The 24349-nt window shown below is 43.8% G+C and overlaps 1 protein-coding gene and 1 long non-coding RNA gene across 15 annotated transcripts in view; one reads left to right on the top strand and one right to left on the bottom strand.

Annotated features, from left to right (window-relative positions):
* The window catches only part of LOC107314671, a 47864-nt gene extending 24202 nt beyond the window's left edge, over window positions 1-23662 (top strand). For 5 of the 14 annotated variants that reach the window (XR_004307429.1, XR_004307421.1, XR_004307424.1 and 2 more), the window contains 4 exons: window positions 8557-8655; window positions 9362-12933; window positions 21412-21520; window positions 22361-23662. The gene's annotated coding sequence lies outside the window, so the exon portion shown is untranslated. Of the gene's footprint in view, window positions 1-5850; window positions 5893-5962; window positions 6143-8556; window positions 8656-9361; window positions 12934-21411; window positions 21521-22360 lie in introns of those variants that run through there. The other 9 variants (XR_004307427.1, XR_004307423.1, XR_001555558.2 and 6 more) reach the window with 9 other exon arrangements.
* Window positions 14342-20528, bottom strand: LOC107314672. The gene is made up of 2 exons (XR_004307431.1): window positions 15043-20528; window positions 14342-14658 (listed from the first exon to the last, which is right to left on the bottom strand). It is a non-coding gene; the product is annotated as an uncharacterized LOC107314672 (long non-coding RNA).
* Window positions 23663-24349: the final 687 nt, after the last annotated feature.

Below are 24349 nucleotides of genomic sequence, written 5' to 3'. Positions count from 1 at the left end.
TGGGCAGGGGATGAAGCTGGTCAGAAACATGCTGAAGTAAGAGTGAAAACTGGTTGGAAAGGGTAGGAATTCAATGCTTTCCATAGCTCCCTGTTTTTGCAACTTTCTGAATTCCTTTTTATTGTGAATTACTTGTTAATTTTTTGTTAAATTCTTGGTTTGACCATAGCTGTGACCAAAGAGAAGAATGCATTTGACAAGTGCAATAAAGCAACTGTTCCATGTTTATGGCAAGTGCTGTGCTAATGCTATTAATTCAGATTGTCTGGATTCTTATAAAACCAAGAAGTGTAGGATTACCTGCCTTGCTGGAACACAGTTGAAATGGATCATACTGCAAAGCAGCACACATCTCCCTACCAAATTTTTGAGGAAAACGTTGTGATAGTAAGGCAATGTGTATCTCCAGCACACAACTGGTTTAGATGCACTTAGTGTCCAGCTATGGATGGAAACACTGAGAGAGAAGTAATACAAGAATGCCATTAGCAGAGTGCAGAGAGGCCAACAATGGCACTGCATGGGGTGGTGGTGCTAACTGTGATAAAGGTGTCTTCCAAAGTACATTTTGTTTCTGTATTGTAAATTAGAAGTAGTCCTTGCTAAAGGGGAGAAATCCCAAAGATGCAGGGAAGCTCTTGCAAAGCCAGGGAGGGCTTCTGCCCCACGGTGCTTGGGTTGAGGTGAGTTCAGTGAGTTTTAGAACTGCAATGAAAAGCTGTTTTGTTGTTGGTGTCTCCTGCCAGGGGAGCAGTCTGCCCTCCCACTTGATCTTGGTGTTCGTGGCCATGTCTCACTGCTGCTGGGCACACATTGAAGTAAATGCTGAGGAGTTGCTGCACACATTCACAATAGCTTATTTAATCAGAGTGCTTCAGATTGAACTTGACCTTGAGGTCAGCAGGTCTCACTGTCCCAGACAGACTTCTGTTATCAAACCCCTGCTTGGAAAATGCTCCTTGCATGAACCTGAAGCTACCAGAAGGGTCAGTTGTACATCTCAACCTGAGGGTATAATTCACCATAGAATCATAGAATGGGTTGAAAAGGAACCACAACGATCATCCAACTCCAACCCCCTTCTATGTGCAGGGTCACTAACCACCAGACCAGGCTGCCCAGAGCTACATCCAGACAAAATTTTCTTCGAAGACTTTAGAGAGGGCAAAGCAGGAACAACACAACAGCATCGTGCTTGTGTGGCCTTCCTCCATGTGTACTTGTTGGAGCACTGTTGGCTGCCCAGTGGAGCCTGGGATGTGCAGGCTGTTGCATGCTGTACACTGTTCTCCAGCTAATGCCAACTACAGCCCCATGTGCTGTGCACTAATCCCTTCCCCCCTCATGCATTATTTCCTAGCGCGGCATTAGTGAAATGCACGCTGATCTGCTGTTACTTCATGGATTTAGAACATAATCTGCGGGCCCTCGATGATGTAAAACAGTAACTATTGGTTTAAGTACGGGCGGCGCCATCCTGCCTGCGTGGTGCTGGGGGTGGGCGGCGTGCCAGCCTGCCTGCTGCCATGTGCTGCGAGTGGAGCGTGCTGCGCGCCGAGCTAAGCCCGGCACAATCAAGCAGGAACGATGACAGACGGGAAGAGGCTGCTTTATGGGCCACTCTGCTTGGCCATAACATCAGCTCCGGAGACAGTACTGTCTGGAGGGCTAAGAGTTTCTTTCCGCACTCCTGCCTTGTGCCTGCAGCTGCCCCTCTTGGGGCAGGCAAGAAGGAAGGGGAGATTGGGAGGTCCTCCAAGTGCCTGTCAGAGCGCCTTATATGAAAGTTCTGAGTTAATGTCTTTATACCTGTTCTCTTGTTTCAAGCCTTGTCAAGTAATGCTGGACTGAATGTGTTTCTCCTTGCTTTGCTTCCCTCCTATTCAAACAGCAGAAATGATGTTTGCCCACATCTGGAACTGCCCCTCTCAGTGGGTTTTCAAAGGGACAAGTTCACACTACTTCTATGGAAGCATCTGCCTATGGAATAAATAATAATACAGCTCCAAGTATTACCCTATGGAAAAGATGGGAGACAAGGGTTGCCTATGAATGCCATTAGTACTAATAAGCATGGCAATAATGCAGCCAAAGATATGGTGAATGTATTCATCCCCCTTTAATGCATGTGATGTGCTGATTCTGTGAGAATGTGTGAAGCTGTGAGCTGTATGAATTTAGATACTGTTCTGCTTGGTGCATTATTTCTCCTTCTGTGTGCAGAGAACAGCCCAACATGTTCTATGGCCCAAGATGTGCTGTGACTTGACTGTTAATATCTTGCTGTGGCAAAGCAATCTGTCACTGGCTCTGGATTCAGGCATTTAAAAAGCAGTTATAAAACAAACATGAAATGGGCATTTATTAGCAAAGCAGGCACTTCTTCATCTGAATTTCAGCTCCTTACCAATGTGAATGTACTTCTCTGCCCCCGCCCACCAAATCATGGCTTACGTGGCTAAATCTTAGTTCTTCCCAAACCCTGTGTCTGGAGCATCTGAGCTGGCTATAGCATGCCTGTGCTGGAGGTGATTTTACTGTGGTCAGCCCAGGTTCCTTGCTATAGCTGCTGCCTTCCCATGGGACGGAAGCAAGGACTGCAGGTGGAGATTTGCAATCCTGGTGCATTTCCAGGACATGGAGATGTCTCTTAACTTTTCCTCTCTATGTGCTGTAGTCTGTAACTGGTTGAGTTAGGAGGTGAGATGAAGAATAAACAAATGAAATTTATTTAGCTACAGATCATTAAATACAGCTTTCTAATTTCTGCCTGAGCTGCCTGTTAGGATGGGTGTGAGCAGTGTTTCCCATGTTGGTTGTCCAGGTGTGCTCTTCCTTTCCCTGCGGGCATTAGCAGGCAATAGATGCTTGTTGTGCTCACAGTGGGTCTCCAGCCTCTGCTATAGAGCCCAGTGCAGTTAGCTTTGAGTGTATGCAATAGATTTGGTGAAGCAGGAGGTGAGATAGTTTAAAGCAACGCATACTGTCTCTTAAGTGTAGAGCTACCTCCCCTTTCCCCCTTATCGGAACTGTGGGCAGCCATGGGGTTCGTGCAGATTGCTCTGATAAAGATGCTTCCCACCAAGCTGCCCTGTGTGCATTATTTCAGCCTGAGAAATATGAGCATTGCTTCTGGCTTACTGGAAAAGGTGGGGAGGTGTACAATTGGGATTTCCATCTGAAAGAAGATGCATGAAATGATGGAATTCCATGGGCAGAAGGATCGTGTCACTCTGAACTTCATATGTTTTCATCAGTATCATAATACTAACATGGTTTGATTCATCCCCTCTGCCATCCTATACCTTATGCACTTGATAACGAGATGTTTGTTCCACCAGCAACTCTGTGTTAACTGGGGGTACGGCATTACTCACAGTAGAAACATGGCTGTTATGTGCAAACTGTGTTCTGCCAAGGTAAGTTTGCGGGGGCTGAAGTGAAACTGTTTCCTAAACTGTGAACATGATCCTGGGTGCTCAGTCTCCTGGAATGCATTCTGGTGCCTCCTCCCACAGGCCCCCCAGCAGCACACTGCCCTGCCTGGGCTCTTCCTGCCTTCGTTTCTCCTGTGAGGCCCAACACAAAGAGTGGCTTGCACCAAAGTGAGGGTGTCCAAGTGTGTTCTCATGAATGCATCACTTGAAGCTGTCCTTACGTCATCTTTTCTTGGTGTGAAGTGACCCTCTAAGGCCACTTAGTGCCACTCCTTGATGCTGACTGGGAACCAGTTGGATTTCATGGCTTGCAAGTCATTAATTGGTGAAAACTGTGGAGCTTTATTTGCTGCTTTTAGGACAACACTGTCCCTGTCTGTGCAGGAGTGTAGAGCTTTGGGAAGGACTGGGCTGATCTGGCACAGCATGGGGATTGTCTGTGAGCTCAGTTGACCAAAGTGAGCTATGGTGGTACTGGTTTTTCATGTCAGGATTTGCCAGGCCTGTCTTAGGTGGCAGTCTTAACATAAGATGAGCTGATCCCCTGGCTGTGGGCCAGGTGAAGCTGGAGATACATGCTTAGACTGAACTGGAAGGAAGCCGACCTGGTGGGTCAGACCCACTTGAACTCATTGCTTCCTTCCCTCCTCACTTTCTCAAAGGCACTTGACCTTTTCCTGTGCTGCATAAGATGCTCATTTGGACTTCAAAGCCTAATAGATACCTGTCTCTGGAATTTCTGGGTTTTCAAAATGTACCAGACAGATCTGAATCCTGGGAAACTATGCTCTGGGTAGGTGAGGGCCTGGGGATGAAGCTTTTGTGGGAGTTTCAATTGCTGAGTTTTCATTGTCATGAACAGATGCGTTCCTTGAGCAGAAGCAGTGGCTCATTTCAGGCTTGAGAGAAGGTATTGCCCTAAGCTAATGCCTTCAACTTGAAGACTCAAACCTTGCCTTCAGTGTTTTGACTCTTAGAAAACATACACAGTGCTGTACAGCTTTCCTTTGATTTCATCGGAATCAGCTGCCTCTGCTCTGGGTCAGTCACAAAGAACCAAAACTAGTATCTGAATAAACAGCTCATTCATTTGAGGACTGTTATTTCCCAGTGCCAGAATCTGGAATGCAACCTGGGCAGCCAGCTAATGAGAACACCAGAGCTGTGAGACTGCGGAGGTGGGGCAGAGAAGAAAACAGAACAAACACTTTTTTGTGGCTTGGGGTGAAGGAGATTCAGCCAAAGGTTAATTGCAGTCTACCCTAAAATGCTGTGAAGTATTGCTGCATGGTGTCATACAGCTGCTTCGTTCCAGTGCAGAGGTGTCTGTTTCAGTGGTGGGTGGCATGAGCCAATAGACTTTTCTTAGTTGCACGGGGGTGTTGTGAGGTCTCTTGCAACTTCCAAAAAGTCTGCTAAAGCTTTGGTACTGCTTAGGATGTCACTGCAGCATGGAAGCAGGCAGTGAGCAAAGTCACCAAGTGAGCAGCCCCTCCATCCCCTTGTTTCTCCTTCACTGGCAGAAATGTGAGAATAATTCAGCACTAGTGTTGTGGTTTAACCTGGCAGCAGCTGAACACCACACAGCACTTTGCTCACTCCCCCTCCCATTCTCATCTGTCAGCGAGATGAGGGAGAGAATAGAGGGGGAAGGAGCAGAGGAAGGGAAGGTAGTAGAACTCATAGGTTAAGACAGAACCTTTACTAAGATGGAAAGGGAAGAGATAAATAACAGTAATGGTAATAATAATTATACATACAAAACAAGCAAAACATAAAGCAATTGCTTGCTGATTGATGCCCAGCCAAGCCACAAGCAGCAGCTGCCTCCTGCCCAACCCCCCTCAGTTTTCAGAGTCACAGAGCTGTAGGGGTTGGAAGAGACCTCAGCAAATCATTTAGTCCATCCCACTGCTGAAGTAGTTTCCCTACAGGTTCCCTAAATAGGTTGCACAGGAAACTAGGCAGATTTTGAGTATCTCTGGAGGAGGTGTTGATGGTTTGCAGGCTGGTTCAGCCCGGTTTTGTGACCAGTGGGGCAGAGGGATCCACAGATCTGCACCTCTGGAAAGGGGAAACAGGACCCCGAAATAATTAAAAACAGCAGCAATGATTTGAGGAGAAACAAATTAATTTGCTCAACAAGATATCAGAATGCAAGATAACACACTATAATATGGTATAATTAGAATTGGAGCTAATAAATGAAATATAATGACAAAGAGTGTCCAAAAAAGCTGACAGCCTTACACTAATGGCATGTGGCTGGGGTGAGCAGCAGAGAGCCTGATGATCCCAAAGAGGGACATCGGGTGACCTACTGAGGCCTTACATGTGCTCCCCCTGAGCAAGAATGATAACAAAACAGCCAACACTCTTCTGGGGAATGGAGTTGTTCTTCTCTTCCATACAGGTGCCTGAAACTGGAACATTAACTCTTTAAGTCCCAGTGCACTGCATGATGTGGAATACCAATAACCAAAAATCATAAAAATAACAGGAGACTCCATGATCTCTTTGACCAGCTGTTACAGTTAGAAAGAATATCACGGAGAAATGGAAAGAAACAGAGAAGGAATGCTCACCCACATTTGGAGATTCAGGCTCACGATGGAAGACTCTACAAAGGAGGGATCTTCAGAAAGCAATCCTCCCCAGTGGCAGTCAGCCCTTAAATGGGGGCTCCATCCCTTCCAGTCACTCAGGTGAATGAATGGCTTTCATTTCTGCAACTTGGCTTGATTTACCATTTCCTTTAGTAGCTTCTGCAACAAATTGTGTAGATCTCCATAGAGCAGCCTTCCACCTCCAGTGCTTTCCCACAATGCAAGAGGACTAATCAGTGAACAGGGCATGTTTCTTCTCATTCTCTAGCAGTTTATTTTATAGAGGAGCCTCTTCAGCACTCATCACCTCCTCATCAATTCTGTCTGGGATTCCCTATTCAAGCCTGTTGTGTCATCAGTGCAACCCACTTACTTCACATAGCACCAGCAGCAGACCCATTGGAGGTTGTGATCTGCTGTTCCTATGACTTCTGTCCATGTGTGGCCCCATCTGCTATGCGGTTTTTATACTGCTCATCCCTCAATAAAATTTTCCTCTGAATTAGGGCTGTTGTGACATCTGGGAAGTCCCCTGCTGCTTTGTGGGTCTCTCATGACCCACATCAGCTCACTGTTGTATGTGGGATTTATGGCCATTGCCTGCTTTTTCTAGCTAGTTGAAGACTTTCTGTAATTGGATTTTGCTGATTAAGCAGTGCCTGGCCTGGATGCAGGAGAGGGAAGGTTTGATATGTGTGTAAATCAGATTGCAGGTGAAAACTGCTTTCTGCCATGTGGTTTGTTGTGGCTGCTTCCAAGAGCCATGGTGGGAGCTGCCTGCCTGGGGACAGCTGAGCCCCTCAGCCTGCTGCAGCTGCAGCGCCTGGTGCTGTGGGCAGGGATGCCTCCCTCTCCCTGCAATGGGGAGCAATAGTAGGATTTCTTAAACATTTTGAGTGTTTTTGTCTAGTCAAGATAGCATTACCAGTTTTAGTTCCAGCTATCACCTGTTTCTGATAAAGTGTCATAGACTACCATATTGAATATCGCAACCTTTAGCTCTGCTATTGGAAGTGTTTTGCAGCACAGGATCAGTATTTTGCTAGTTTTGTAACTGGCAGGAGATGTTTCTTTGAAGAGGAGTCCTGCCATGAAATAATGTGCTCTTAGTGCCTCTTTCAGCAGTTGAAACTCTGCCTTGAGCAAAGCAGTACAAATGTTCCCTAGCAGAACTCCAGTTTGATAATGGTGCAGCACAGCCGGCTCATTTCTCTGGTGTTGCCTGCTCTTTCCTGTTGATACTGGGTGCTTATACAGGAACCACCTGGCCTACCTCTGTACTACTGACTTCTGCTCTAGCACGCACTTGTTAAATTAACATTGGTGCTTGACAGCCCATTTTCATGCCCAGCTCAGGTAAGACAGCTCTTTGCTCTGTGATCCTTATGCTGGGCGACAGGATGCTCTGGGACAGCCTGGGGGGTTAGAGCTGCATCGCTTTCCATCTCCATCACACACAGCCGCCTGCAGTGCCTGCTGGTTCCACCCGAGTCTGAGCGGCCAAGTGCAGATTTGCCTTCTGGCCTCACAAAGGAGCTGAGGCTGTCTTGGTGGCATGAGTGGTCACTGAACCTGCATTAGGGCTTTGGAGGAGGGTGGGTTGTCACATCAGTTCGGTGGTTCTACCAGCAGCGTGTTAGCTGGGTTGAATCTCATCGCTCAGTGGCCAGAGGTGTGCCTTGAAGTGAGTTGTAGTGGTTTTGTGCAACACAACTTGCTCTGTTTTCTCAAACTGAACCATCAGGTGCCATCACGGGTGACCTGGATCTTAGCAGGGAGAAATCTGAAGGGTTGCGTAAGGTGTGAGCTCCAAAGTGGCTGCAGATTTCTACAGATATTTCATGGGAAACAAATCTTTACTTGTCCTAATACTGTTAAATTCACTTCCTTCAAACCTGCTTTCAGCAGCTTGGCTAACTGGCTACTGGAAGTAATTGGACACACCTAACAATAATTGCAGTGGAATTTTGCTATGAACTGCAATGTTCTCTTCATGTCACCTATCTCCTCTGTTAGATAACTCTCTTAACAGCAGTTGGGTAACAGCTCCTCCCCTTCAAGTCACCTTCCCCTGTTAAACTGTTCTCTAAAGCTCCCATACAGTAATGTTTGTGGGGTTTATAATCTCTCACATGTAACACTGGGATGCTGCTCAGGACATGCTCAGAGCTCCCACTGGGGCTTCAGATATGGGCTTCAGAACCTCTGCTTCTCTTCTGGGGGAGGCCAGGGGGATAGTGGAAGACCTGCCTGGTTTGACTGCAGTCTTCTCTCTACAGAGACCATGATGTCTAGCTCACACTTCTGCTCTTCCTATTGTGTCCAGAGCCGCAGTGTTTCTGGGCAAAAGCAGTACTTTGCAATTCCAGTTGCAGCTCTTGCCCTGGTATGCCCACAGCATGGAAGGCACTGCTAATAGGGTTCTGTTCTCTCGTCCTTAGGGATTAGAAATTAGGGATCTCTGAATACTGACTTTTTGTTTTGAGAGGTCTCAATTCTGTACTCTTTTCCAGGCTTCTGTGAGGCCATGATGATGTGTCAGAGTCCCTGAGTATCAGTGGAGCCTAGAAGGCCCAGCAGAGCTTCGGATGAGAGCTGCTGCCATCTCCCAGGTAGGACAGGGAGTGCCTGGCCTGTGTGGTGCGTGTCTGGCAGCTTGTCCCAAGCTGTAAAGGGATGTGCCTGTGCTTTGGGGTCCTTCTAGTTTGCAAGAGACCTAACAGGAGAGTGCCAGTCTGTTCCCTGATTGTTTTATAAAGGCAATCAAGATCAATGCACAGGGCTGCATGCTAAGCAGTGTCGAAAAAGAATCTTTGCACTACTTCCCTCTTGAAGCCTGTGGTGAAACCTCAACTTCTGGGTATGGGTTTTAAATTTTTTGTTTCTTTAGTTATTTTAATGACTCTTAGGGAAGTGGTTCTTGTCTGGAGCTCTCCTTCTACAGTCCGTTTCCCTTATGCTTGTGTCTAATAAACGTTCTTGTCAGTTTGAGTGCCATCCTGGAAAGCAGGTGTAGAGCTGCTATAAGTAGCAAGGACCCCAAATGCTTGCAGGGAGTTCCTCACAAACCCTAAATGACAGTTTTGCTTCCTGTGCCACGACCTCAGAGCTCTGACCTGCAACTGCAGCATATTTTCTGTGACTAACAGCTGTAATTCCCTAATTATCATGCTCCATTCTCCTGCTGTGCTGTAGATTTTGTTACCAAGGAAGCAAGTGAAGTTTCCTCATTCCTGTCCTTGCTCTGCACACTTCCAACTGTTTAAAATCTGCCATTTGATTCAGCCCGTAAAGACAAATGACTATCTCTTGTTTCAGGTGCTCACAGTCTCCAGAACATATGTATCCATGCACTGGGAAGGAGGAGGGCAAAGCAAACCTTCTGGCCTTTCTTTTAGTGAAGGCCGATGCTTTGCAGTGCTGTTCTCAGGTTTGAATGCCTTTACAAGCAGTGGTGCATTGGTGCAAGGTGCTGGATTAAACATAGCCTTGCACTTAGCTTGCTCAGTGGTCACTGCTTCATTGGACTGACTAGCAGAGCTTCTGCAGATGCTGGGAAAGAAAGATGCGTGTAAAGCTCTGAAAGCTGGCTCTGTGTGTGGGGGGTAACGGGGATGCATGTCACTGCCTGACACGATAATGGGGTCAACGGGTCACCTTCATTTTGTCCTCTGAGTTGGAGGCTGAGGACCAATGGTTGTTTTGCCAGATGGAAATGAGAATACACCTATGCTATAATAAAAGTGCTGTTTCCTCTCTGGAGGCGTGAGAAGCCTTGCAGAGGGATCTCAATTAGAGCAGCGGACAATCAGCAGTGGCATAAAACTCAACAAAGGTGAGTGCTGGGTGCTGCACCTGGGGTGGGGCATAGGACATAGACATAGGACAGATGGGAGACAAGTGAATGTTGAGCAGCTCAGCAGGAAGGAACCTGGAGTGAGGGGGTGTTAGTAGCAGCAGTCTCAGCATGAGCTGGAAATGTGCCCTGGCTGCCAAGAGAGAAAGCTGCTTTTTGGGGTGCACTGAATACAGTGTAGCTGTCTGGTCAAAAAGTTGATTAGTTCTCCTGTTGTGTTTAGTGTTTGTGTGGCCTTACCTTGACTACTGTGTTCATTTCTGGTCTCAACAGTATAGAAAATATATTAAGATCCTTGAAGACATCCCAGTGCATGTCCTGGGGGGAGAGGCTGAGCACATGTGGACTGTCTGTGTTGGAGGACACTGAGAGGCGACCTCACTGCTCCCTACAACTTTGCATTGAGGAGGAACAGAGGGAATGCCAGACTGTACTTTTGGGGACCGTGGGCTGGATGCACAGGAGCAGCACAAAGCTGCTCTGAGGAGGCTCAAACCAGGCATAAACATTTCCTTACCATGAGGGTGGTCAAATGCCCTCACTGTGCTTTAATTTTTGGTTAGCAGTTGGACCAGAAGACCTTCTGAAGGTCTCTTCCAATGCAACTAATCTCTATTCTAAATAATAGAAACTTCTGAGTATTCCTTAGACTTCACTGATGCCCATACTTCACCTGGAAGGATGCTTGCAGGCTGGCTTCTGATCCAGCCCAACATGTCCATGCCCAAGACATGAGTACAGCTTGTTTTTGCCCTTGGTAGGTGTGGTGATGAACAGGAAACCTTTCCAAGGGTGTGGCCTCCAGCAAATGGTGTTTTGCATCTTGCTCCAGAAATACTGCCTGAGTTGTGACAGAAATGTCACAAAAATGTCACAGGTAAAAGCTACTGTTTTAAGTGGATTTGCTGCTTGACTTCAGTCATTATACACAGATGGAGGAAATCGTTGCTTTCTCTGGTTTTTGGCTGTTGTATTTTCAGTAACTGAGCCTTGAAAATGTGCTACTTTGGGGGTGAGGGGACTACTTACTGTCCTCAAAAAGACCCTGCCAGATGAAATGTAGCGGTGCAAAGAACTGTTTAGACAACAAATAGCATTGAACCAAGATATGGTCTTTAAGGTCTTTTCCAACTTGTGCAATTCTATGAGTCTACGATGATGGTTTTACCTTTGGTCCTCCCTAGGGGCTTTGTACATGAGCTGGGGACCTGGATAGCAGAGCTCAAGCGCACACTCTGGAGGTGCACACACCATGCAGTGCTAGTAGAAGGAGCTTACAACCTCAAGCGATGGTTGTGACAGCTTAGCAGGTGTTGGGATTTCATGGCACCATGGTTAAGATGTGCTGGAAGATGCTGTGATAATTATTAAGGTGTCAAATATGTGCTGGATGCAATGTCAGAGCAAAGTTGCAGGTTTTGATGTGATTTCTCTGTTTTAAAAGGGGGTTGACTGCTTTTGTAGATGAAATTTGGTTTTGCTTTGGTGCTGTGTATGTCCTGTTTGTGGGGTTTGTGTGTAGCCACTGCAGGGCTGTGTGATGCATTAACTTCTTTCCTTCATACCTCCCTGTTCTGTCTTCCTCTGGTCCTGTGCTCTCTGTCTCACTGCCACTGTCCCCTCGGCAGCCCTCTCCCCTGAGCACATGTGGAAGAGGCTGAGGCACAAGGCTGCTGGCTCCTATGGCTGCCTGGGTGTGCTGCTTGTCCTCCAGCAGTGGGAATGGTGTTTACTGTCCCCCAGCAGCTGGCTCTTTGGCGCTGGCATCCGCACGCTCTAGGCGTGCTCTAACAGATTTCATCCAGCTCGCTCCTGACTGGTGCAGTACATCGTCATATCCTCGCTGCAGCTGTCTGGGGATGAAGAAGCCCCTGTTGGGGTGCCAGCCAGTCTGACTGCTTTGCAACAGGAGACTGCCAGGATCCCTGGTGGCTTTGCGGAAGACTGGACTTTTGTCGCGTGTCCCAACCCCCCACCACTGTACCGCACAGCAGCATGGAGCTGAGAGTCCTCAGTGGATTGGGTAAGGCCCTACCTTGCAAATGCCTCATCCAGGCACATGAGCACTTGTTTTTGCACAGCGTGACCCACGCTGTCAGCCATAATCCTGAAACCTAAGGTGCTAGAAGGAAAAATTGCATTTGTACAACTTGCCAGTGTTGTGCTGAAACTGGCACAAACTGCAGGAGCGTTCATAGTACCTGTCAAGAGTTTGGTGAGCAGGAGCTCAGCAGTAGAGGATGCTGGGTTGGGGTTGTCTTGTCCAGAGAGCAGCATGATGGCAGCATGTCTGCCAAAGCCAGAAGAAAAAAGCCTGTCACTGTCCTGCCAGGGTGTAGACTGCCACTGCTTCCTGGTAATTTACTTATGTCAGAGAAATAATACTTTTTAAGAATAGCAAGCAGAATGTACTCATGTTCTGTAAAAAGTTTTATAATAGCAATGTTCATCTGTCAGCTAGCAGGGTGAGCAGTCTGAACACTTCTCAGCCAAGATCTATTGACCCTCTGGTTCCTACAACACAGCAGCAGTTGGTGAAAACACAAAGGCACATCTTTAGGAAACACTTTTGTCAGGAGAGTCATGGACTCCACTGCTGGTGCAGAATAAAGACCTTTATTGCAGGTGCTCACCTTTTATACCCACACAGTAACTCCTTGGTCACACGTGACCAAGCGCCTTGTGAGTATTTAAGTCTGGCACAAATAGCTACCAAGCTTGTTTTTATTTATTTGCAATGTCTTTTGTTCATAATCACCCCTTTCTTTATTAGTTTGAACAACAAGCACTTGGTTGATCGCCTTATTAATATAAAGAATATATATCAACAAACATGCAAAAACAAAAAAAACCACAATAATCCACATCACCTTTCCTTTTTATACAGCCAGACATGAGAAATCTTCCTACAATGCCAATCTACTGCACATGAGCAAATGTTCACCTTGAATATCTGCTTCTGAATATCTGCATGCCATCATCTTTTCTCTTAGAATTTTCTGGAGCATTGAGCAACTGCTACAACAGCTAAAAGGTTCAGAAAAAGTATCTTTACTTTATAGCTCATTGCATATTTTGTTGATTGCTTGCTTTGTTTATTATGTTTATATTGTTTATCTTTTACTTGTTTCATTCTGTTTATTATTTTGTTATTTACATTGTTTATGTTTCCGGTGTGTATATTGTTTACACGGTAAGCAAAGTAAACAATGAACAATACAAAATAAACCATAAAAAAACCATAAACATAAATGATATACATAAATGATCAACATAGACAATAAACACAAACAATAAACAAAATAGACAAACAATAAACAACAAAAACATGAACAAATATAAAAATGAAACAAAATTAAGCAATAAACAAAAATAAACAGTTAACTATTAAATAAGTGCATAGACTCACTTTTACATCGCTTATTTTTTCTTTGTTTACTTTGCTTACCTTTATGTGCACTTTTTTCTTTGTTTACATTTACCTCTTTTTTCTTTTTTACTTTGCTTTCTTTCTTTATTGTTTTTTTCTGGGTTTTTTTTTTTTTTTTTTTTTTTTTTTGGTTTCTGTGTTGTTTTATTATTTTAGTATATTTACATGTAGGCCACATTTACTTCTGCGTAATGAAGATAAGATGTAAAGAATAGAGTAACACGGGTGGAGCCAAGTCCGCTCTCTAAAGCACTGCTTTGCAGCATAGTCATCACCATTAGCTGTGTATTTTCCCCAGTGACAAACATGAGTGCTCATCAAAACTTTCACCAGCAGAGGTGACCCACTGCCTCACTGTGCTCACATCCACTGGTTGGTGTCCACAAATGTTCAGCAAGCACTGATGAATCTCAGTGGTGCTGTTTTTTTTCTGTATAGAGGAATTCAATGACACACCTTTGTTTTCTCTACACTTCAGTGTCATACTGCCCTTCTGCTGCTCTCTGTCACACTGCAACAACACGTAACAGAATACTGTCAGGAAGGTTCAACTCTACTGCCATACCACCACCACCCACCTCTTAGGTTGTGGGCTAACAATAAAACAAGAGGCACTACTTTCGAAGCAGCCCACATATGTACATAAAAACAAACACACATATTCTGACCCCTACAAAGACATTTACCATAACCAGATGACCTCCAAAAAACCTTCTGCCACCCATGAGTAAGCGAGGCAACTGGAAAACCCCACAGGGAAAATGCACAAAGATCTCTCCAAAAGTGCATGCAAACAGGGTAGAGCATGTTCTTGCACATGCTGTAAGTGTGCGCACACCACACCTATGCCCGTTAGTCTCTCTCTTGGAAGTGAAAGTATAGGATAAATTCATCTGCAACATATGTCTCCCCATAAGAGAAGAAGGCGTTGAGTATTTAGAAGAAAATTCTGTAACTGTAAGAGGATCTTGTACTGTACGTGATATTAACAGATTGTTATTTTATTTTTTAATTTTTTTTTTACTAGACCCCTACTATAGAGACCTCTCTGTTATCTGCAGAAGACTTTGTCTAACCGGGTATTTTATGCATCAAGTCTTACATTCCTCTTACTTTTGCTAACGGTCTTTTCCAAACAAAGACTCTTCTTTCAGGAGAATTAAGGCTCAAATCTTTGTATCTGTTCCAAGGGCGGAGTGTGTCTGCCTTATTTACTTTGCTAGGGCCGCTGGCATTCACAGGACGTCAACAGCTGGATCTGAGCACTTCCTTTAATTGAACAGGTTTACAGTCTTTCTGTGCTGAAGCAATTCTCCACATCACACAAGGCTGCATACCGGAATAAAATGAAAATTTAAGAGCGCTGGCTAACAAGACCTATAAGCTCATTGTTTAAACAAGAGGCCGATTGTCTGGGCACTTGAGTGCTCTGCTCCTCGAACATTAAACCCACAAGAGGGACAACAGCCTAATCCACAGCTTGCTGCCAGGTGGTATGGAAATTAATCTTCCACTTACCCGGGCTATTAGTTGCGGTATTTATAAAGGTTTGCAAGTAAATGAGGCAAACGACTGAAATTTTCTCCCTGTCATGGAGGGTTGTGGCAATGTGGTGATATGAAATATCAGCCTTCAGGGATGTGCCCCGTGGGGAGGGAAGTGTGAACGGAGTGCAATGAATGCCTGAGGAGCAGGAAAACGAGCAGCTCTTACCTGGTAAACCATGGCTGGTCCCGGCCCAATGCCAGCTTGCTACCCAGGCAAAGAGGAATCCAACACAGCATCACCTTTGCTCTTCTATGAACTGCTTCTGTGGCATTTAATTCAAACCTGCATTATCAGAACTGATGAGGAGAAGAAATCCAGGAGTTTCTGTCATATAGTTGCTCAATTACAGCTGTAAAAGTAAAGGGAAATACTCAGAGGAAAGCAGGTAATCAAAGTAGGGACAGAGATGAGACTTCAAAAAACAGAACCCAGCCCACTTGAGCATCTGAAATAGTAAAATACCAAATTTTATCCTCCTCTTGAGCATCCTTTGCTCTTTGAGGCATCTTACATCTGCAGTTTCCTGGGTTAAAAGACACAAGTCTCCCCAGTGCCTCCACTTCTCCATTGTGTAGATCCAGGTATCCATGTGCCCTTCGATGATAACTAGGGAGAAAACCAGCTAAAGATACAATAAACCTTCCTTACAGAAGGAGAGCATAACTTTACAACTTGTTCCTTCCAACTTCCCAGCTACATGGAACTCTTGTTTTTCAGTGCTTTAATTGGATGAAAGGTCCACATTCTGTAAGATAAAGAAGGAACCAAACAGGTCAGAAAGGCTTTAATGAGATTATTTTTTTTTTAAAGATCCCACAAGTAGCAGCAGGGCTTGGGCTTAGAGGAAATTGAATCAGAATTATTTTGGTTCCCTGTTTGGCTTGCCTTGTAAGACATACAGCCAATAGCTCCATAGCTTCAGTCAAACTCCTTACTATAAATAACAATTTACCACTGAAAAGAAATGTAATGGGTCAGAGCTGTTCTCAGAGATCCAAATATCACACATACACACAAGGCTTTCAAGTGAGTTGGACACAGACTGAAGAGTGAATTTCCCAAAATGGGAAACAATGGGAACCACTGAACAAATAAGGTGTTTAATTCATTCTGGCCCTGTGTTTTCCCTCCTGTAAACACTGCCCCTGAGTGAGTCACTGGACAGCCACACACCCAGACCCTGACTTCAGCCCAAACCTACAGGCAGCACAAAGAGCAGGACCATGCCCTGCTACCAACCTTTGTCATTGCACTTGTCCTTCACTAATTCAGTCTTGAATCGTGACAAGAAAACCAGTTCTTAGGATAAGTCGGAGTCCCGGTGCAAGGAGCTGCAAGGTTGGCAATGAATCCAGCCCACAGATCTGACTCCAAGTCACAGCCATGACAGCTTTTAGTTCTGCCATGACATCTCAGCTCCAACTTTCCAACTCAGGCACCATCCATTATGAATTCTTTGACCCTGTTTCCTGGCTCCATTCAGTAACACAGCCGTACCTCTGAACAGCAATGACAATAGTGAAGTAGTCTCCTTCATCCAAATTAGATGAAGGATCCAAGACCTGAATCAGCATCCAGGGCTTTCTGAGCTGGAGCCTCCATGTCAAGTGCAAACCACTGCCTTACAACTATGAAAATGTTTAATCAGTTTAGGAAGACTTAACTGTGACTTAAGGAGGAGTGGGTTCCTGCAATCCTCCGTATCAACAGCCAATTACAAACAAAACTACAATCAACAGGATCCCCATAAACAAGCTTAAATGATTTCCTTTCCCCAGTCCTATTCCCTATCTCAGTGCTAGACTTATTCACAATCATCACAGGTATTTCCAGCCAACACTGGACAGGAAAACATTCCTTTGCAGCAGCTGGCCTTTAGCTTGTTGCTGCAAATGTCAGGAGGTCAGCTAGTTATAGAGGCTCACTGACACCAATTTTCTGCAGCAACTTTGTTGCCTGTCTTCGCTACTCATCTTAAAATAAGAGGTATAGTCAATGCAAGCAGCAACTAAAAGCTATCCTTACACTGCCTCTGAACTGCTCCAAGGCAGCAGACTCACGCCTGGCTGAGCCAGACAACCACCCTAACAGAGCCCAGGCCAGAGAATAGACAGCCAGTTGTCCCCAGCCTGGTCTGAAGCAGCAAGGAGGCACTTAGCGATTCCAGCAGCAGCAATCATTTTGGAAGGACTGGCTTTATCGTGTGTCCCTGTTATTTAGATTCAGATTAAGATCTCCAGTTCCAAACCTACCTTTGTCTCCAAACAGTGACCAACAAACAGGCTAAAATGAACAGGTATCAACAATTGTCTATTTCTCAAATCAGACCTAATTAGGGCCTGAAGCATAGTCTTACCCTTAGAAAAACAATACCAAATATCAACAGTTAGAGCTTTACAAGGTGAAGGTCTTACTTTACAACAGTATCAGCATGTAGAAGAATTAGTGTCACCAAATACAGAATACATCTACTTTTGGACAAAAGTGAAAGGTGAATTCTTACTTTGAACTCTAATGTAAGGCAAACTTAAACAGTTCCAGCCTCAGATCGTTTCTAGGAGAGAAGGAACAGCATTTGGTAAAGTCAGCACTTCCAGAAAGCATAAAGACAATTCCCTCTCTGCAACTGGATGACTTCTGATGGACTCTGCTGAATACAGCACAGGTTATGGCTGGGAAACCAATAGGCATGAATTACCAATAACAACTCGCAGGCTCCAAATCAGATGGGGGAGGAAGGTTGAAGGCAGCAGGGACATCTGCCACCTTTGACTCACCACTGAGACTGGAGCGAGTGGCAGCATTGGTTCTGGCATGAGGCGAGGGGTTAGAAATTTAGTTTTGCTATAAAAGAACATATTTCTTTCCCTGATACTTGATCTTGCAGGAAGCTGCTTGGGATTAGTAAAGCTGAATTCCTGCCTTGGCTGAGCTCTTGGGACATGCTGTGACAAATGCGAGTAGGTCTATGGCTATGTGCGAGGACTGCTAAAGAGCAGAGTGGGAGAGCCTGCACTATTTATGAGCTGTTTTTTTCTGAAGAGAAGCATGAGGGCTGAAGGCAGTCCTGCTCACCTTTAATTTTTCACTGTGAACTGTGATCAGTCTACCAGTATTTGAATCCGATTGGTTTTGGAGTCAAAGGGCCCATTTTGCCAAAATAATATGGTCTCAAGCAGAAAGGACTACCCAACACAATCTATTTTTTTCCATTACTTGGAGAAGCTGTAGTGATAAAGATGATAAAGTACCACATTGACAGGGTTAAATATATAAAACAGGAAGGTGGAAGAGGCCAGAGACAAACATACATCAGAGAATAATGAATTACATTTAGCAACAATTAATAAATGAATTACTTTTGGATACCTACCTTTAAGACACACACCCCCTGTCATGTCAGCCAGCAAGGAGTTTAAGGGTGTTCTTTTGAAGACTGACCTTTCATTTTTTCCACCTCTGATTGCTTGAGATAGGATGACAACTTCTTTGAAACAGCGGCCTGTGACAATATTACCACACAAAGGTGTACCAGCACTTCCCTCCCTTATGCAGCCACAGCTTACCATAGATTCTAGCATCACTGCAAGCAGTTTGCACCTGGAAATGCTTGTTGCTCAGCATAAGAAAACCATTCTGTTTGATACTAAACTTTGCTTGAAAACATGTTCTATAAGCACGTTTATATCTAAAATATATTATTAGAAACCCCAGATTTTATACTGGCATTTATTATCCAGTAAAAGCAAGTCACCTATGCTACTTTATTTCTCTTGAATTATTTGCCATGGTTTTGTACAGAAAACTGGCTTTCTAGAAGCACTTAAAAATATTTATACAGCATCACCATAGTCCTGGTCAGAGTCAAGTGCTACTCTGGAGGTAGATGGAAATTAGGGCAGAAGTAGGTGAAATGGTTTATAGGAGGAAAAAAAAAAATAAAAAAAATCACACCACTCATAGTCTTTACACATTCATTCACTATTAAATAAAACCTAGCAGAGGACTATTTCCCTTATAGACAGAGCATTTTCTCTCTGCAGTTAAAACACAACCCCACGACTGGTGCAGACACCACAAGCTAGGAGAAATGGAGCCAAATTCTGCCCTTTTGGAAATCCCCTTCTATGAGCATGACATTTTTGTGGCCATCTGTTCAACACAAAACCTGCTAGGTTCTCTGTCCCAGCTCCCTGAAAGACCCAGCCTGGCAGCAGCGTTCCCTTTATACCCTGCAGTGGTTCTACTACAATGTTTATTTATTTATGTATTTTAAGTTCTCGGTCTCCTTTGCTCAGCCCACACTTTCACATTGTCGCTTCCAGACACTGTCTTCTAAAATACAATTCCAGTCTTGCATGTTTGAAATCTTGTTTGTACACACTTGATGCTCATGTGATGAAGTGTCAGCAAGAACTCTTTCCAGAGAACCAGGAAACCAGTTTCCCTTCCCTCAAGATTCAATTCCCATGAAGTGAATTTTAGGAATAAAATGCTGCCTGAGAGGGAGCTGTCCTATAGAGAGGAAAGAAAACCAAACAGGAAAACCTTTGAGGAAATGGTCACCATTAAAAAAACAACAATCCAACAACCAAGAGGTGGCACACAAACCTGCACCTATCCAGAGATGTGGGGTCCATTCATCTGTCATTAATCCATTTCTGGAGCCTGTGATGCATCATCCAACCTACTTGAAATACTTGTTTCAGGAATAGACTATTTTTTATTTCTGTCTACAGACTACCAAGTATCCCTGATGTAGGTATCTTTTGAATTGTTTAGGAGACTTCCCTTCTTTTCCACCATTCACACACCTAAATGGGAAGAGTTTTTTTAGCACCACTACAAGCAAATATCCAATTAAAAGATAACAAAAGTTGACTATCCTTGAATACTACAGCATGCATATATGTGCATTACAGATTCTATTGTTCTTCTAACTAGAAATAGGAAGCTCTTTGTGCCTAATATCTGGTACTTCATTTCTAAATTTGTCATCTTCAGGGGGATAGCCAGGATAGAAATGGGAGTCCTGGATTTCTCATACCCTACCTGTTTGAGTTCACCAGAAATTTAGCAGAGCCAGTTTAGTCCTTTAGGAAGGAGGGGGGCAAAAAGCACAAGCAAAATGTTTTACCCAGTAACACGCACAATGTATTTTCATGGGGATGTTACAAAGTCAGCTTCTAAATGGAAATGTTTTGTCTTAAAGCCCAGGATAGCTATAAAAGTTTCTTTGGAGTATCTGATTATAGCTGCTTTGGATTGTTTAAGATATACTTAGCTAGGTAAGAATTGTATTATTATTTGAGGTGTCCTGAAAATTAATGAGAGAAGCAAATAAGTGAAACACAATATCTTAAGGCTTGAGATTTCTCCTTTCAGTCATTCTCCATTGCATAATATTCTTTATGTCCTTCATCAGTCTTGTACTTGGTTACAGATGGAAAATATTAGCTCTGGTTTACAAAACATGGCCTCGTTTCCTGTAACACAGCACAGGTTGGACAAATCTGTCATTTGAGCAGTGTGTCTATTCTGTGGCCAATTCTGTAATCTACAAGCAACGTGATCCTAAACAAGGAATCTCATGTTAGCAGCCAAGATTGGAAAATCCCTGTTTAGTGTGATTGCTGCCAAAACCATCTCACTTGCTAAGGACAAACTAATTTTCAGTCTGGAGATTGGGAGCTGTTGCTCTTCTTTTTTACATTCTTTATTACTACATTTAAATAAAACATGCCTCACTAGATATTAATACGCTACCTGAAATGGGGACTTGGGAAAAACATTACTCTGAAGGACACTAAAGTTTAGCAGAGAAACTGTAAGTTGAATGAAAACCAAGGGAAGACAAAATGGAATGAATATTTTTGAGAAGTTTGGTATCAAGCTGGAGAAAACTTGTTAGCAGAAATTGTCAACAATAGGTACATGGCAAAGGGTCTAAATATTTTTGTTCAGGACCTTGAGACACAAAACCAAACTAGTCCAGTAAAATAAGCTGAAGAATACTGTAAACACAAAGAAACTGGGAACTACTGTATGGAAGGAACCAGTTGAATTAAAGAAAAAAATATGCAAAAGAGAATGACCTTTTCATAATATAAAATGCAATATTGTAAGCGTGAGATTAATTGCAAGAATTGACTTTACAATTTGATACCTCATTTAAAGCTGTAAAAATGGGATTGTTATTGTGGACCTGAGGTGATCCTGCAATACCTTTCAGCATCAATGTGATGCACTTAGGACAACAATGAATGCAGTCCAGCAGAGTATCACTAAAGACATCCTCGAACAGAAACAAAGAGGTGTTCATGCTGCTATGCAAGCATCATTGATACTCCTGAGCCACACCTAGCCTCAGATGGTCTCACATGCACATTTTCCAGGGTTTAAATTCTTTTTGTTTGTTGTACAGTTTCCTATATGAAGAACTGCTAATTTTAATGAAGTCGTTGAAAAGCCTTGCAGGTTTGCATTTTTAAGTTGAAAATCACCGATGTTGATTTTCCTTTTCACCCCTTGTAGGAATTTCAGCACATTGCAGTATCTCACAGCTGGCCTGCTGAGCTCACGGCTTGCAATATGGCACTAGGGAACAAGTATTCAAATAAGAGGACAACGTTCTTCTGTAAGAGTAAGCAAAGTCATGAACGGTCTGTCTGAGAGGAATATGAGCAAAAGCTTCAGCTCTCTAAAATGAAGCTCAGGTAGTTTAGGGTAATGCCTGTCCTATGTATACATACAGGTCTGTATAGGACAGGGACCCCAATTTGCCACGTTACTAATGTGGCATCCTCTGAGCAGAGCAACTGCTACACTGCCCATCCAGCAGGTCTGTACCTTGCCACACACACACCTTCAAACAGTCACTTGTCTCCTGCTCAATTTGATTGACACATAGAAAATGTGTGTTTTCTATCCTCAAAACTGCTCCAATGCACGACGCTTTTGTCTCTGACAGCACAGCACAGCTAAGCACAATACAGAATCCCTCTCAACAGAAACACACAAGGTGCCAAACTCCACCACAGGACTGCCCAGCACCTCTCTGCCCCCAGCACAGCACAGCCAGGTACATGCTGTCTGCTGCAGACACAGCTGCAAACACAGCCCTTGGAGCCAGCCTGTGAAGAGAGGAATGGGTGCTGCAGGGAAGCTTCCTTGGCCTCCTAACGAGCTTCTCTCATTCCCTGGATCTTCACTACCAGAGAGTGCAGGAGCTAATAATATCCCTTTGCTTCTGTTATGAAGCATTTCCTCCTCTTTACATTAACTTTCTTTAACTGGTTGCATTACCAGCTGCTCCTCTGCTGCATGACTGAGTCAAGAGGAGACATAAATCAATTTCTGCTGTTCACCAAACAATGAATTCAGTGCTTTCTCCCCTTCTGAGGGATGACAACTTTAAAATGTGAAATCAAAGCATACAGTAATTAATAAATACCTAAAAGATCTTCTTTTTCTTTTTTTCCAGATTTCCTGGAGAAGACATGTCCTTCCCTGAAAAGACTCACAGTCACCAACAGGCACAAAAGGATGGAAGAATCCCCCATGGACTCAACACAGCTGCTTCCCAGCACTGCCACAGTGGCAGAGCCGCACTGGCTGGGCAGCTGAGCTTGAGTAGCACAGGGACTCAGTATGCCAGGCCCACAAACCCTCCCCATGTCTCACTGAACGAGATGGGGAAGAATGCTTTTCCTCCCACCTCCAGCACACAGCTCTGCAATGCTCTCCTGGGATGGAAGGCATTAAAATACAGGTGTAGAAAGTTTCTTGCCCACCACACATCACACTCATCCTAGACACTCACCCTTTTTTTCCTTCTATCATTATTCCTTCTCTATTTTTTACTTTTGGTCTGGCTTTTTTCTTAAAGACAAATGCTTGCAGACAGTAAGCACCTTTCTTCCTGCACATCCTGCTCAGAGTAGAAGTTACATCCATGGAGCTCCAACATGAGACAGCCATCAGGGAAACAAAGCATTTCATGTAGTTTTCAATGCCTATTTTCTAATAAAATGCACAAAATACTGGTTACACCCAATCCCAGGCTTCTTAATGCAATTGCAGCAACTGCATGTTAAAGCAGTACAAAACAATTAGGAATACATGCTATAGTATTTATTTTTCTTAGCTATTTGATAAATGACTGTGCTCTTAATATTAAAAGGCTTCTTGTGGATAGGTTCCTGAAGTCTTTTCTCAGCAGCAACAGTTAGATTTCAAAAGTCAGACAGCGACAGTAATTAAGGAAAAAAAATTGACCCAATCATTTTTCTAATTCAGCAACTAATTTTGAACCACCGAAATTTAAGCTGCTTGCGTTCATCTAGGAAATACTATTAGGAGTAGCTGTTCGCTCTCTAATAGCACTCTGTCTTTAGTTTCTTGTGAATGATAATCCAGGCTGCTTTTGCCTTAGGAACTGGGGGTTATGTTTCCCACTGACCTTCTACAGGCTTCCAAAAATAGGGAACCAGGAGAGGGATGGCTCTGAGTGCCCACAGACTGCACCCGCTTTGCACAGGAAATGTAGAAGGGGATTTCAGTTTTCTTCTTCTTTGCTAAGATGACCACAAAAAACACCAACGCCTGGAGTCAAATGTGACATTTTCAGTCAAACACCGTCATTCATTTTTGTCTTCCAAAGGAATCACTTTGATTTGATTCCACAAGCACTCAGGAATGACATTCGGAACTGTTGACTTAAAGGTTCTTCTTTTTCCATTTTTATTTCCTTGAGATACAAATAAACTTTTCCTTGTTTTTCTTCTTTTTGTGTGTGTGTTTGTTTTTTGCAGTTTTGTTTAATATAACATATAGAATATAATGATAAGCAAGCGTGAAGCTGAAGTGATCAGTACAGAGCAGTACTTTTCCCTCTTTGGATAAACAGAGTAAACATTTATACAGCAAGGACAGGACAAAGTCAAGTATACACTGAATATACACCTGCCTGGGACCTAGACTGTAAGTGGAAATACAGGGCAGCCTGGTCTGGTGGTTGGCGACCCTTCACAGAACAGGGGGGTTGAAACCAGATGATCATTGTGGTTCTTTTCAACCCGGACCATTCTATGATTTTTAAGATGACTTATAACCCTACATACTACTTGTACTCAGTTTTCAACCAAAAGACCAAACATCATTTAATTCTTATTAGGAAAACCCAAAACTCCCTGTTATCATTCTTTAAAAGCAAAGCCTTGTACCAGGAGCATTATGATAAATTCAGCCTTGTAGATGCCACTTGCTCACAAAATCACTCTGAATTTCTGGAATGACAAGATGTGTCAGAAAGTCTCCAGCAGTACATTTTCCACTGATCGCACATTCTGCTTTACCACATTTGTTTTTGTTCCTGCAACACACTTTTAGCTAATGCACAATGGATACCCTCTCTTCAGAAGGAAATATTAATTGCTTTAATTGTTTGGGATTTCATATCCCGTGCAGGTGT

The sequence above is a fragment of the Coturnix japonica genome, chromosome 5 (assembly GCF_001577835.2).
Source record: "Coturnix japonica isolate 7356 chromosome 5, Coturnix japonica 2.1, whole genome shotgun sequence".
Lineage (NCBI taxonomy): Eukaryota > Metazoa > Chordata > Aves > Galliformes > Phasianidae > Coturnix > Coturnix japonica.
The sequence above is the reverse complement of the archived record's forward strand: the minus strand, read 5'-3'. Positions and strand labels throughout refer to the sequence as shown.